General features: G+C 41.3%; 1 protein-coding gene across 1 annotated transcript in view; it reads left to right on the top strand.

Moving 5' to 3' along the window:
- Window positions 1–5,891: 5,891 nt before the first annotated feature.
- LOC146703632 (uncharacterized) overlaps window positions 5,892–15,065 on the top strand; it is a 102,693-nt gene continuing 93,519 nt past the window's right edge. Inside the window, exon 1 of the mRNA XM_085466922.1 lies at window positions 5,892–6,188. The gene's annotated coding sequence lies outside the window, so the exon portion shown is untranslated. The remainder of the gene's footprint in view (window positions 6,189–15,065) is intronic.

Here is a 15,065-nt window from a genome sequence, read left to right as displayed (position 1 = left end):
ATCAATCACAAAATGACTTGCAGAATAACTCATAACAACTATATGCAGTTTAAGCTTGGTAAAATAAGCATTACATTATTAAACAAAGTGAGGAACGAGCCTTTATTTGCATTTAAGTTTCCCTTTCACATGCCTGCTCAATGGATCCTTTTCTCCGCTGGCAGTCTGCAGTGCTCCTATCTGTAATAAGCTCACAAAAATTGACTTTCTGCATTGATCTGCTCTTTGATCCTGTACAAAGGACACAACGAGTCCCTTGAAGTACATCTGGAACAGCTTGGTGTACAGTTTCATAAGACATCATCTGTCAGCATCGGAAGCACTGCACATGAAACCTGATAAAGGAAGCTGGGAGAGTCTCAGCAATAATGTGGTGATGTGATAAGCTCTTATGTACTATTAATACACGCACAAAGACCAGGAAACTCTCTGCAGCAGATGCTTCACTTCCTGCACAAAGGTGTTTTTTCTATGCATCGTTTCAACCATTGAACACATTTCATAGGCAAAACAACTGACTGCAGAATAACTTTAGTATAAAGAAGCATGCAAAATATTACCTTCATACAGGCTTGTGAGGCGGGCTGGGTCCAAATGTTGTCACTTTTTCATTTAGCTTATTTTTCACAGCATTTTAAGCCTTTATGAGTACAGGAGATAGCCACTTGAGATTTTGTGGGATGAAAAACACATTTGAACAGCTGCAAACTGCATCGGATACCCTCGTCACCGTTTTCTTGCTTCATCACCCATTCAGCTTGAGGGAATTTTCTTTTGCCCTAAGATGGCGTGATCCTGTTACTCACTAGGAAAGATCCAGTCGCTGTGATGCTCTGTGTTCGTACTCACTGTCCAGACCCTTCAAGGGTTTCTGAAAAACTGCTTCAGGACTTAGATTGTTAGATCAGTGTGACTCTCCAAACCATTTTCGCATACGAACACCAAAGTTGTTTCTCTATTTCACTGCAGTGCTAAAATATGACTATATTAGAAAAAAATAGAAAGAAGGAATCATGCAGTTTATTGAAACTATGGTTTCCAACCTCTCATGCAGTTCAGTAGTTATGGAGGGGCTCAAGCCTATTCCAGCAGTCAAGGAGAGAGACAGGGTACACCCAGTCACCAGTCTGCTGCATGACTAACACATAAAGACAGACAACCATTTACATCCACACCTTTAGAACTGACATTTAACCTGACCACAAGCATGTCTTTGGACTGTAAGAGGAAACCTCAGTGACAAGGGTGAACATGAAAACTGCACATAAAAAGACCCAAACCCATGCTGTGCTTGTTGTAAGGCTAACTGTGCAAAACTATGGTATGTATCCCATCATACTGATACTCAAACTTGGTCACAAGAAAAAAAACTGTGCTGCACAAAACCTTTAAAGACTTTGGCTTTAGATTGTGATGCTTGGGAGTGTGTGTGAAATTGTTTTGGCTGTAGTTTTTAACAGAATTTAAATGTGTTTTTCAGCCCTCAAGATCTCGTATGGATATGTCCCACACATATGAAGTTAGAATGGGTGAAAAACACTGCAAGAATCCAAAAATTTTGGCACACCTTTATGTACTTCAACTCAGAAAATATCCACAGTGTTAAATTGATAAGTAAAAGGTTTTGCATAGTGTAAATACTTCTGTCCCTCATTACAATCCCTGCCCCCTGTGATGCTTAAAGACGGTGATGCCGTGTTATTTAATGTTTAAAAAGTACTAATGCAGTATAAAGGTGCTCATAAAGGTACAGAAGAGTTAAGGTGCCCAAGGACACACATCTATGAATTATTCCAGCTGAGTCTATGGTACCCACCTTAGTAGATCAATGAAACACGTGTTCAAACTGTCAATTTTCATATTTTAAGTAACCTAGCATCATATCTGTGAGATCACCAAAGAAAACAACTTAAAACATTAATAAATTCAGGCTCTGAATACAACTCAGCAAAGTGTGAACAGGATGAGTGCAGGAGGCCATCTGCTGAACAAACCATGAAGTTTGAACCAGCCTGTAAATATTTCTTCTTTTATACAGTATTTCTGAAAAGAGTAAGCTCATTATGTTTCCAATGGATGTTTGTACGAAAAGGTTTAATTGCATTTTAGTGTCAGAGCAGCTGGTGGTGACAGGAGAGGACACAGAAAAGAGCGAACAGCACAAACACAGAGAGGCTTCCAGAAGCCGTCTGTGCACAGCTGCTGCTCTCAGCCTGCCCGCTGCCCTCTGATGCTGCTGCTTAAAATATTTTACAAAGAAGCCATTAAACTACTGCATTCATTTTATATGAATTATTGGGATGGAACCGTTTCCTTCCCTCTCATAGAAGATGCTCCAGTGAATCCTAATAAAGGAAGCACCTTTCATTGGTATTTGGAGAATGAGGAACCTACCAAATTCAATGTGACCGCTCACCTGCACTCACGGGTAAAACCTGTTAATCCATTTTCCTTTTCTGGATGAGCTGGAGTCTTTCCCAGCTGTCATTCTGTTCTATCCTATGAGGGTGAACTAGTTGTGAAATGATAACCAGACTGCCTGAAAATTTAACTCAGCTCGACAACAAGTTTAACCCCGACATACTGTTCATACTTTATACCTTTACACTCTGCTGTCTGGGTTGAGAATTTCCTTAGTTTCCAAACTGAATTTTGATCTACAAGTCAGTTTAGTAACCAGTCCGTATGACAAGAACGGATGACTAATCATTAATTAATGTTTCAAAGAGCATAGATTGTATTTTGGGGGGTTTATAACACCCATTTTCAGAGAGGGACATCTACTATCACACAGTATCATGTCCTGTTTTACAATATAAAATGGTAAATGGCCTGCATTTGTATAGCGCTTTACTCAGTCCCTAAGGACCCCAAAGCGCTTTACACTACATTCAGTCATCCACCCATTCACACCCACATTCACACACTGGCAATGGCAAGCTACATTGTAGCCACAGCTGCCCTGGGGCGCACTGACAGAGGCGCCGATATAGTACGATATACTTTGTTGTCCCCTTAGGGAAATGTGTTGTGGAGTCAGGTACTGTCACAGAACCTGACTTCACGGACTAAATAGACAGCATTGGCTACAGTATAGACACTGTTACACACACAGCTTATTTCAGTTCCATGTGAGGATTGGGTACAATGCTGCCCTCTGGTGGTAGAAGTACCTATAAGCCAGTATTAAGAAAGAAACTAGACAGTGCATTACATGCCAGCAAGCTAGCAGTGTTGCATTGTGTGATAGAGATGGTTTTCAGAATGGAGGGATTACATGGAGACCTGCAGTGAAGACAGACACACTAATGCCTTAGATCAAAGATGTCAGCAGGTACAATGCAGCTGATCTGCCTCCCACTGTAGATATCTCTAAATAATTCATTTTTCTGTCACAGCTCAGACTTCTTTTATGGCACAACAAGATCCAAAGGGATTAGAGCAGGAATTCAGGCAATCAAAATGCCTTTTAGATCAGTGTACAGTAAATTGGCATTAATGCCTCTGGCAGGAAATGATGTTGACTATTTAGACAGGCATGAACATCTCCTACAGTCTCAGTCGTCACAGATGAGTGCATTTCTAGTTCAGCCAAACAAAAGCAAAGCTACCAGAGGACAGTGTGATGATGCTCGTGATGTCCTAATGTGTCTAAGCGCTGCTTTATTTTTAGAAATCTTTTTGATGTCATTTTTGGTCGAGAGGCACCAGAACAGATTTGCCTGTGTTTGCTGTACAAGCCACGTACGAAGGATGATGAAGACAGAGCTGCCAGACAGGAAGAAAAGACGAAGCCCGCAGAGAAGATTCGTGGATGTGGTTAAGGAGGACGTGCAGGGGGTTGGTGTGTGTTAGCGATAGGGAGAGATGGAGGCAGATGATCTGCTGTAGCAACTCCTAAAGGGAGCAGCCGAAAGAAGAAGATGATGGTTGTACATGCCAGCGAATTTCACTGTACTGTCTATCAACTTGAGGCTAAATATGAATGCATAGCTGGCCCCTTAAAGATGTATTAACCGCTTTCTGCAGTGCTCTGTGATGTTTGCATGCAGACAGCTTGAGTGTTTACATAAATGCCATTATTTTTTTAATCAAAGACTCCCTGATATGCTTATTGCTCACTCTTTATTCTTGGACTCTGCTAGAATAGCTTTGGATGATTCACTGCTAAATACAGTAATTCTACATTACACTTTGCCTTGGAGCAGCCTCCCCTGGTCTGAAACTATAGCCGTATATAAAACATAGACATGACTTAAAAGTTTTTATCCTCTTCAGACTCTGATTTAGTCTGCATAATCCTCTTTAGGATCTTTTATTAATACTTGTAGAAAAGTAAAATTGTTTGCAGAAATAAGTGAAAAACTTTAGACCCTCCTATCTACACACAGAATGGTGGCGCTTTTTCCAAGATAAGTGATCGGCCAGTAGGTGGTGATTTTATACTTGTTGAACATAATCTGTTCCAGAGCAGGTTAGGTTTGCAGCATAAGCTACTGTGGCATCTTATCCAGGTAATCCTGAAGTTACATGGATAAGACAAAATCCTGCTTTTTTACTTTTATTGCAGACCTCTGTATTCAATACGTTGAAGACTTTGCACTTTTTTCAGTTCAAATAAATTTTATTTATATAGCCTCGAACATGAGGTGACTGTTTTGGACAAGATGGGTGAGTGGCAAATTATAAGTGAGCAAGAAAACGTTTGGTCAGCAAGCAACAGGTGAACGATTAACAACAACAACAACAACAACAACAACGGGACAGTTGCAATGAAGGACAAAACTATCCTTAAATGCAAAATCTGTCTCTTTGCACCAGGGTTGAAACTTAAATTCTGCAAAGTTGGACATTTTAATTTAGGCATCTGTGGTTACTGATTCCCAGCCAGCCTGAAGTGGTCATTAGGGGAACTGCAGCTTTTATCTGATGGGCTGAATAAAAAAAAACACATTTTAGCTGCAGTTAAGCCAACCTTTAATGTGTGGTTATCTCAAAGAAAACAAAAGGTTTGACCAACAGGTTGATGAAATGTCTGTGCTTACAGTTGTGTGCCAGAGAAATATATTAGGGAAGCCAAGTATATTATCGTTACTGTTAAAACCATATTAACCAACAGCAGAAGAGGAAAACTGTATGAAGCCTTGGCCTTTGGTTCACAGAGATACAAACTCTGTCCTCTTTATTTGAAATTTTGACCATATTTAATAAGAATCCACCTCTGTAACAGTGCAGATATGACAGAAAATAAGCACTATTAAAGACTCTTAACAAAATTATAAAATAGTGTATGCAAAACTATTGCCTGTGAGCCAAAAGTGCACAAAAGGGTTTTTTTCTGTCTTTGGCTCTGTGTGACGTCATGAAGAGAGGATGTCCCTAATATGGTAATCTCAGAGGTCCCACCCACGAAATCCTTTTTCAAGGACCAACCAATCAGAGAGCAGGCTTAAAGGCAAGGTGGTCTCAATGGTGGAGGATGAACTGAGGAGCTGCTTCAAAACTGAGTATTTGATAAACAAGGATTATCATGAACTGTGAATCATGCAAAGCTTCTATAGCAGAACTCAAAAATACAAATATGGAGCTGGAGAATGTGCGTAACTCCCCCATTAATGATGTCATATACTTAAAATGTAACTTTACCAGTCACACTGTACTACTGTTAAAGCTGCATAAAAAGTTCAGATTTTGTATTCTACAAATACAAAAAAACAAAAACAACTGCATTTGCGCTGGGTTATTTATTTTTGAACTGGCCACTTTTAGGATGTAAGTGCTTCTTCTTCCACCACAGCTTGCAAGTCATAAGTTGGTGCTCACGAAGAGGCACAGACTGGGCATGCCCAGCCTGAAGGGGAGGGAGAGGAGAGGAGGCTGCCTCGCAAAGACGAAGAGAGAGGCAGAGAGTGGAAGAGTTGAGATGTCTGACAGAAAAATCCCGACGAGGAGGAGATGCTCATTTCACAGCAACGCGTCAGTTTCCACCTGACGTGAAACACACCGAGCCTCTCTTCTCTTCACGCGACACACACACGCACACGCGAGCGCGAGCGCGCACACAGAGCGGATAAATGTGGACCGCAGTGGCACTCTCAGCGTGCCGCCTGCCGCAGACAGCGATGCAACAGCGTCTCATCATCTCCTGGACCGGGTAGACAAGAAGCTGCTCCGGAGCACGTTTCCTGGTGAGTAGACGCTTTCCTGTCGGCTATGTCTCACCTTCGTGCAGGATACGGAGCAGCTCTCAGCCCTGCTGTGTGTGTGCGTGCACACATAAGTTGAGGCACTGCATCACTGGCACATCGACCTGTAGGATACGGAACCGCCGGAGAAAGGTCACAACAGCGCACTGATACCTGTGTCATTGACGCATCTGTGCGTGCCATTCACAGCTCCAGCCAAGTTTTGCCCTTGGCACGAAAAGTTGGCGCTGCACTGTTTTAGCTAAGGTGAGTGTGGACGTGAGAGGATTCCAGATAAGTTGGTCTGCACCTGGAGACACGCAGGCGAATGCACCTTGGTCCCGATTTCAGGCAGATGAAAGGATGAGGTGATTTGTTTGGATATGCATCTTTCCGCCCAGCCATGAATATTCCCCCAGATCTAAGATTTAAAAAGCTAAAAACACTGAGATGTAACAGCAACAGCTTAACCCGTAATGATTACTCAACGTTTGTGTGGTGCAATCATTAATCATTGAAACAGATTTCAGATTGTTTTAAATTCTGATTTTCTTAATTTCACTTTTACAGTAAAAAAACAAATGTAATTTTACAATAGAGTAAGAACTTGCACTTTACAGTACAATGCCTCAGTCCAGTAGGCTGTGTATATATTTTATGTACTGCACGGAGATCCTATAAAAGATGAATCTAGCTTCCTGGTCTGACATAAAGGAAAACGCACAAGTGCTTAAACCCGCATTTTATTAATGGCCAGCAGGGGGCGACTCCTCTAGGTGTAAGAAGACTCGTGGCACGATGTGATGTCGCCATGTTGGTGTTGTTCCTGGATCATCAAAACTAATGTAGGTCCAGGTTCAACATTGCAGGTGACCAATCAGGTTATTGTGTTGCCAATGATTTGGACGTGGAAACACCATCAGACCATGTCTGTGAAGGTTCTCAGTCATCCAGGTCATCGTAGTCAAAGGAGCTTGCAAAGAAAACCATCAGACCATGCACCAAGGCCTAACTCCAATCCTGTTCAATCTGTAAACATGGTCCATTTTAAGAAAAATACTAGGTCATGTGTCAAAAAAGCTGGTACAGGGCCACGTTTGCCACCACTAGCATCTGCTTTTAACAACAGCCTGTAAACATCTGGGAACTGAGCAGAACAGCTGTTGGACGTTTGGGAGAGGAAGGTCGTTCCATCCTTGTCTGATGGAGGATTCTAGCTGCTCGCTGTACTTCAGTAGGAAGTATATTTCATGCCTGCAGCATGTATGTTATCCAGACACTGCGGGGAGGCGTTACTGTGGCAACCAAGTAAGCTTTAAAAAAAAGTGGCAAGTGTTTTTCAAATCAAAAAATTACAACTGAAGTGCAGAAGTCTTTGATGTGATGGATTCACGCCATCATCAACCAATCCAAATGTGGAATTTTGTCACCCTTCAAAATGTTATGAGCATGAACACATATCAGTACACACAAGAACAAATAGATTAGAAAAGCTTTCAGCTGTGTCACATGCATGCTGCTGTGAGACTGCATTTTAATATCTGCAGAATTTGCAGAAATTTCTTCGCTCCTGATAAATTACGCTGCAGAAAAATAATGTCGTCTGCTCTGCTGTTCAGAAAGGACAAAGCTGTGTGGCCAGTCAGAGACCCTGTCAAACGTCCCTCTGTAAAGTCCCAAGAGCAGATCCAATCCTTCCACTAAGGGCAGCTGGAAGCATTTTGTCTTCATTTGTTGCAGTTTATAAATCCCCTGTGTGGGGCTTAGTCTAGACCCAGCTTCTGGGTTTTAGGGAGTGGATGGTGGGGGTAGAAAAAGACTCTATTCTTCCCATCTTTCCTGGTTTCCAGGAGGAGTAAAACGCACATAAACGCACAGCTACTCCATCATGTGTGCAGGACTGTTAGTCAGTGCGTCTCTCTGAGGAGGCTGGAGCTGCTGGTGTATGTTACCCTGCAGCCCCATAATTTTATATCACTTTATTTCAGGTATTAGAAGCTGCTGAATGCCCTTACAAGGGCAAAGGGCTAATTATAGTATAAAGACAAGGATTTCCAGGATTTCCAGAACTTTCTATGCAGTCTGCACCACGGTGTGCAAGCCCCAAGTTCAAAAATACTAAAAAAAAGGGCTCAGTAATTTCCTGCAACAGCACTTTTCTGCAGACTTTACTATAGGAAACATAAATAAAGTATTTGTTGGGGACTATTTTTTGCAGATCAATACAGACTTCAACTATATGCAGCACAGTATATGGAACAACCTGCCCTTTAAATTCAAACTAAAGGACAATTTTGTTTTACTGTTTGGATTTATTTTCTTTAACCAGCAGTATGAAAAAAGTTCTAAAGCTTTAAAAGACATACCTGCTGAAGAGAGACAGCAGAGGAGCATCCAGGACGTCCTAAACATAAGTAGCATTAATGACAATAAATAAATAAATAACCTGCAGAGTGGTGTGTTTGATTATTGCGTCCTTAATTCTAATTTTAGCTACTGTTGTCAGGTGAATTTGATGATAGTATTATATATTGATTATCCAAATCTGTAAAATAAAACAGTGGAATTAACACACTGGATATTTACTTCTAAAATGTGGAAAAATAGAAATGTAAGGTGATAAATAAGCCCAACTTTTTATTCTTCCTCTTATCACCAAGTAGTAGGAAACAATATCTTCTAAATGTTTTCAATACATGTACGTTTTATTGAAAATATTAATAAAATATTTCAAAAACCACAAACAATCATGATGTACCTGCTGCACATAAATAAATAAAGACATAGACGATATCCTGATAAATACCATCTGTCTGCTTTGTTGAATCTGTAACTGCATGTGAAGGTCGATCTTATCTCTTAACAAAAACTCTAAAGTAACTACACCTTCAGTTATGATGCATATTTTCATTTAAATGTCTTCCAGCTGCAAAATTAGTTCAAACGAAGCCTTTAAAGTCACCAAATTTTGGCCTTGCTGTTGTGTTTTTTAGCAACTGATAGAGACTGGTCTGGTATTTAGTGAGTCAAAAATGCACAGCAGTGGCAGTGGAGGTTAAAAGTTTAGTTTTTTTAGTGTTCATATTCATTGCTGCTATCTTGGATTGCTAACTCTGGCTATGTTGGACGGCTCCAACTTTCTGAGTAGGAAATCCAAGTTGAGGGGGTGTTCCATGAAAAATTTCCAACTGCGAACTGAGTTTTTGTGTAGGTGTCCTCAAGACCCTAATATCTCTGAAAAGCACAGAGTTGCTGCTTTCAGGAACCTTTGGAATTGTGCGATTGCGATATTGGTTCAAGAGTTGCTCAATCATCCGGGTAAGGAAATCCCAAAACGTTGATTCTGTTCATCTGAACGTAGTCTTGATCAAAGACGTCAAGACTGAGGTCACATTACGTCAGGCATCTGAGTGATGAAACGTTTCTCCCACTGAAAACGCTACATCCAGATAAACACAATCAATTGTTGGGGGTTCAAGAGTTACGGTAGTTTGACTTAAAACTTTGAGCTAAAACAGTGGTCCCCAACCCCCGGGCCATGGACCGGTACTGGTCCGTGAGTCTTTTGGTACCGGGCCGTGAGAGTCGAGGCTCAGGTGTGAAATTTATGGTTTTCAGGGGGTTTATCGTTAACTGGGTCTTTTCCCATGTTGTAGTTGTGTGTCTTATTTTGAAAGAAACATTACCATAGCGACCAGAGAGCATTAAGAGGCAGAGAGGAGGATGTTACTCTCAATGTTGTTGGTGCATTTCAGGAGGACGCTCTAATAAAGTTACACAATTACACAGTGAATTTGCGTTTATTATTATATTTACAAAATACCACAATTTTTGTCTTGGTCGTATCATTTTATTCTCTTGTATTTATCCGCCACACCTTAATGGCTGATCCGTGAAAATATTGTCAGACATTAAACTGGAAGTGCCAGAAACTGCAGTTCCTGTAATGGCCACTTGAGGCCAACTCCAAGACCAACGTGTGATGTCATGGTGGCCACGTCCATCTTTCATATACAGTCTCTGATTTCAGGCTGTATGAAGTAAAAATGTATTATTCTCAAATCCAGTAAAAGAAAAGAATCTTAATTACAAAGTAACTGTAGAATTCACATTTTTGACATTTTTCTAGCTGCTAGAGCTGCATTTACAATTTCCTACATTCCTTTCCTACGTTTTTGCTCACAAAACACTAAATCGATTTTAGAATTTCTTCTGAACAGAAAATTGTTGTAGTTTTGCAAAAGTCAAGCCAGAATAACTGTTCCGTAGTTATTACTCTCTCTAGTTGATCAGCAAAGTCAATCTCATCCTGTTTGTTTTTCATTTCAAGCACAGAACATCAGACACACTCTGTGAAAAAGAGATGCAGGCAGGGATTCAGGCTATATTTATGGAACATGTTGTTCAGTACGGCTCATATTTGCTGACAGTTAGCAAAAAATATAATTAATAACAGCTCGGTGCTTCGGTTAGTGGATAACAGGTTATATTGATGCCTCGGTGGCCTGTGTGTGAGCCACGATAACAAAGTAGTTAACGCTAACAATGTTTGTGTTCCCATCAGTTCTTATTGGAAGATTGAACTGGTCAGCCCTGTTCCTGTTCTCATGCTGTTAATGGTGCTGAGAAAATAGCATTAGGGACAAGAGCAGTCTTGAATTACAGTTTTTTCTCCTTCCCACGTCTGTTTTTATTTCTTCCTACACTCTCCCACTCCTTGCTCTCTCCAGCCCATGGTTACTAATGTGTCTTTTCTTTCTTTTCTTTCAACGAATGAGCAGTAAGTACGTCCACCCTTGAAGTAACTGTTATGAAGAGCCGTAAGGTGTATTTTCTACTCATAACAGGCCCAGGAATACGTTTTGGAGGTGTGGTACTAGTGGGAGTATTTCAGAGGCGACAGTGCTGGCAATGTAAGGGGCTTTTTAGCATTTGGATAGCAGCAGGCTTGTGTGATGATGGAGAGTATTAGCATTTTACATTCCTGCTGTGTTTCCCTGTAATGACTGGTCATGTGCTGCTCACCCCTCCAATCTCTATAGCTTTTTCTGGATGTTGGCTCCGGTGCAGATGGAGCGCTTTGCAGTGTCCTGGATCCTGTGTGATTAATGAAATGCAAATCTGCTTTCGGCTTGTTACATGCTGAAACGCCTCCTTGTTTGTGTCATGCTGGCCACTAAGTAACGGTGCAATATGAGTGTGGGGATCATTCTTGGCTGTTTGGTCACATTTCACTGCCAGTAATTGATTTTTCCTGATGCTTGATAGCCCACAGCACCCTGCTAAAGTGTCCGGTGGCAAGTGATATTGCTGTTTATCTGATTCTAAGGGGCTTAATTGAGCAGTACAGTTGCATATATCACAAGCTCCGTTACACACTGTTTTGATTGTCGGTATACTCAAGTTTTTATAGTGCACTTGATTGTAAGGAATCTGTTTTACAAGGCTGCTTTTATTTTCTAGAAGATTTTATTTCCTGTACAGTGTACATAATGATTTCAGTAAATATTTTGCATAAAATGTAGCGAACTCACAGGGAGTTTTGCATTACGTGCATCACTTAAAGGCAAACAAACTGTGACTTGAATTTCCTGCAAATATTTATTATAATTACAGTTTTTATTTTTCAAGCAGTGTGAGAAACCTCTTAATTTCCCCATTGCATTTGGAGGATCCAGCACACACTCTTCTGTATCACCTGACTGCCCCTGGAAGTTTTGGTGGAGTATTTAGAAACCTGGACATGTTGTATGTGTGTGCATTAATATTTGCATGAAAAACAACTTGTTGCACCTGTAGCAATGAGTCTTATCAGCATACACTCCAGTGAGATGTCTCCACACGCTTGAACATTTAGTTTCTTTGTTACTAAGACCAAGGTATCTGTGTTTGTGTTTGACTGCACGGTGCTGCAGCTGTGCAAAAGACAGATGCCTCACACAATCACTCAGAGACAGACCTGGCTACAAAGTGCACCTCCTACCTTCACAATGGTACACGATTGCCCCTCCCTGCAATTTTAGGGTGTTTTCACACCTACAGTTCGATTACTCTGGCACGAATCAGTTAATGAGTTTGTAAACTGTGGTTTAGTTTCTTTTCACCAGGGAAAAATCCAAGTGAACCAAAATATGTCACAACGGAGAATGTCACTTACCCCCAGATGTGTCCCAGGTGGGAGAAACAAAAACAAACAGAGAATTTCAGTTCATTTCACAGCTAGTTGCTAGCCCGTGCATACCTTTGTACATCTATAGTAGCTTGCCACATTCCTGAATACAAACCATACACAGTGTACATCTGGTAGTTGGTTAAGATCAAGGTCACATTCATGCCATGAACAAACTTCTCTGCAGTTAATAGACCTTTTGAAGGAGGTGGTTTCGGTGCGGTTGTTTTGGTCCACATCCGAGTGCGATTACTGCATTCACATCTACACAAATGAACCCCACTGGGGGAAAAACAAACCAGAGTTCAGTTTAAACAGACTAAACACCACAGGTGGAAAAACACCCTTAGACTGACTTACAGTTTACGTCTTGATGCATTCTCAATCATCCAGGAAGGTAAATATCATGACCATTTCCTGGTCATGAGAATTTGCATAATTATGATTAAGGAACTGACCTGCCAGCCCATTCTTCCTTCAGTGGGCTGGTTTCAGTCATTATGCAAATGTACTGTTTATAAGATTGGGGAAACCTGCAGTCAGCTGAGACTGAAGAAGTCACTTGGATGAGTGACGAAACGTTTCTCCCACAAAACGCTACGTCCAGATGAACAGAATCAACTTTTGGAGACTTACAGTTTAGTTCAGCTCGTGCCAGTATGAACGAAAGAGACAGCCTTTGGTCCAGAAGTTCTCTCTGGAGTTCTAGAGATCATTAGTGGTTTCTGCTGTCTTTATTTCTGGACTTGGAGTTTCTGACCCAGTCCTCTTTCAGCTGTTGTGTAACTGCTGACTTTCCCTCACTCCCTACATGGCTACTGTATGAATTTCCAAGTCCACTAACACTTGGGTCTGTCGTTGCTTGCTATCTCCCACAGGAACCGACGCTTGCCTTTGAAAGACAGATAAAGTGAAAAACACTGAAACACTGGGTCTAATTCCTATGAGACAAACCTATGTCTATTTATTTATTTGTTTTGTGCACACAGGTCTTTAGAATTCCAAAAATTGTACTTTTACAGTTGATTTCCTTGATCTTTACTCTAAGGAATCCACAGAGTAAAGGAGTCTGAGTATGAAGCCTACTCCAGGGTAGCTGGATGGGACGGAAGCTAAATCCATCTATTTATAAACAGTTTCATGGTCTAAAAAGAAATCCCCCCCCCCACGCACACAATAACTTGAAAGCATCTTTAAAACAGGGTTTAGAATGCAGTCCATTAACATTTGTCTAGGAAAGTCATTTGATTATTTAAGTTACAAGCCAACTGGAAGTCAGGTGTGTTACAGAGGGGGAGCTTGGATCTCTGCATGGCCGACAGTGAAGGATGATAATGAGCATGCTCTAGTCTAAGTATGTTAAATTAGCTCTGAGACAGACTCAGAGATGAGCATTAAAAGTGATGTATTGTTTGGATTAAGCAGCTTGCCTTAGTGTATGTTGTCTTGGTGATTTTCATTTCCTTTCATCATTTAATAAGCAGAAGAAGTCACAGATGCAAACAGGTGCAAAGTATTTAAAATAGTCAGTCACGGTTTCCCAGAGCAGAAGAAGATGTCTTAAAACTGCATTACACTGCGAAAATAATAGGAAAGCAAATTCTGGAGTCAAGGACATCCAGTGTTGATCCTCTGCTTGTCACAACAAGGAGTTTATTTTTACAACCCCATCGATCAATGAGTGCCGTTGTTCCCAAGATCACCCTCAAAGATCGTCACTGGCCGGTGGAGACAGTCGACATAATCTTTTAATTTGATTGTCCTTAACATTATTTGTCTAAATTAGGACAGCGGTCAAACACGAGAGAGCTGTTGCTTTCCTGCAGGCTCGCCGCTTTTCAAAACTCTCATCCGCATCTGCCTCAGGAGTGCTGACGCTGCTGGAGGGCGAAAGCTGGCTTGGTGTTGGCTGGTGCAGTCTGCAGAGAGAGAAAGAGACATAGAGGGAAAGAGAGAGAGAGGATGAGGTGGGCTGGTGCTGATTTCTGCCTGTCATTTTCACCTGTCTCACCTCAGAGGAAACCAAGTGAAGTCTCTAGATTTTCCAGAAGGAATAACACCATGATGTCAGAGGTACGTCACTTGCAAACATCTCCAAACTTTTTGAGGTATTAATACATTTAAGCTGCTTTAGCTCCAAGTTTGTCTTCTTAGAGGACTGGATTAGCCGGTATTGTTACTCAGAACCAGACATGATCCTTGTGCTTGGTGGAGGAGGATGCATGTTGACTGTGCTGACGTTTCATAGAGCTGTGGAGCTTTATCTACATAAACGATGAGTCTGCTTCGAGGGCTAAACTAGATGTCAAAGCATAAAATACCTCTGTGTTTAATGAAATTACAACAGGAGTGCTAGTTTTACAAGTTTTCTTCCCTTTTCATCTTTCCTGGCTGCTTTTCACTAGTTTTGCATTTGGCTAGGGTCAGTGTCTCTACTGGTTGCGTGAAGTGATACCTGGACCCTGCTAAGGTTGCACAGGTAGTCCAACTTCTCCAGGATGCCATTGCCAGAAGGTTTGCTGTGTCTTCCTTTGTCCAAGGAGGAACAGGATGAGCACTGTCATAACTACAGAAGTGATGGGAATGTCTCTGTCCAAACAATCAGAAACATGACTTCATGAGGGTGGTTTGAGGACCCAACATCCTCTGCTGGGCCATGTGCTCACTGCCTGACACTGTGGAGCCTAACTGGCATTTGCCATAAAATACCA

Source organism: Copadichromis virginalis, linkage group LG8 (assembly GCF_057382275.1).
Source record: "Copadichromis virginalis isolate Kocher_CV1m ecotype Utaka linkage group LG8, C_Virginalis_male_GT1.1, whole genome shotgun sequence".
Lineage (NCBI taxonomy): Eukaryota > Metazoa > Chordata > Actinopteri > Cichliformes > Cichlidae > Copadichromis > Copadichromis virginalis.
The sequence above is the reverse complement of the archived record's forward strand: the minus strand, read 5'-3'. Positions and strand labels throughout refer to the sequence as shown.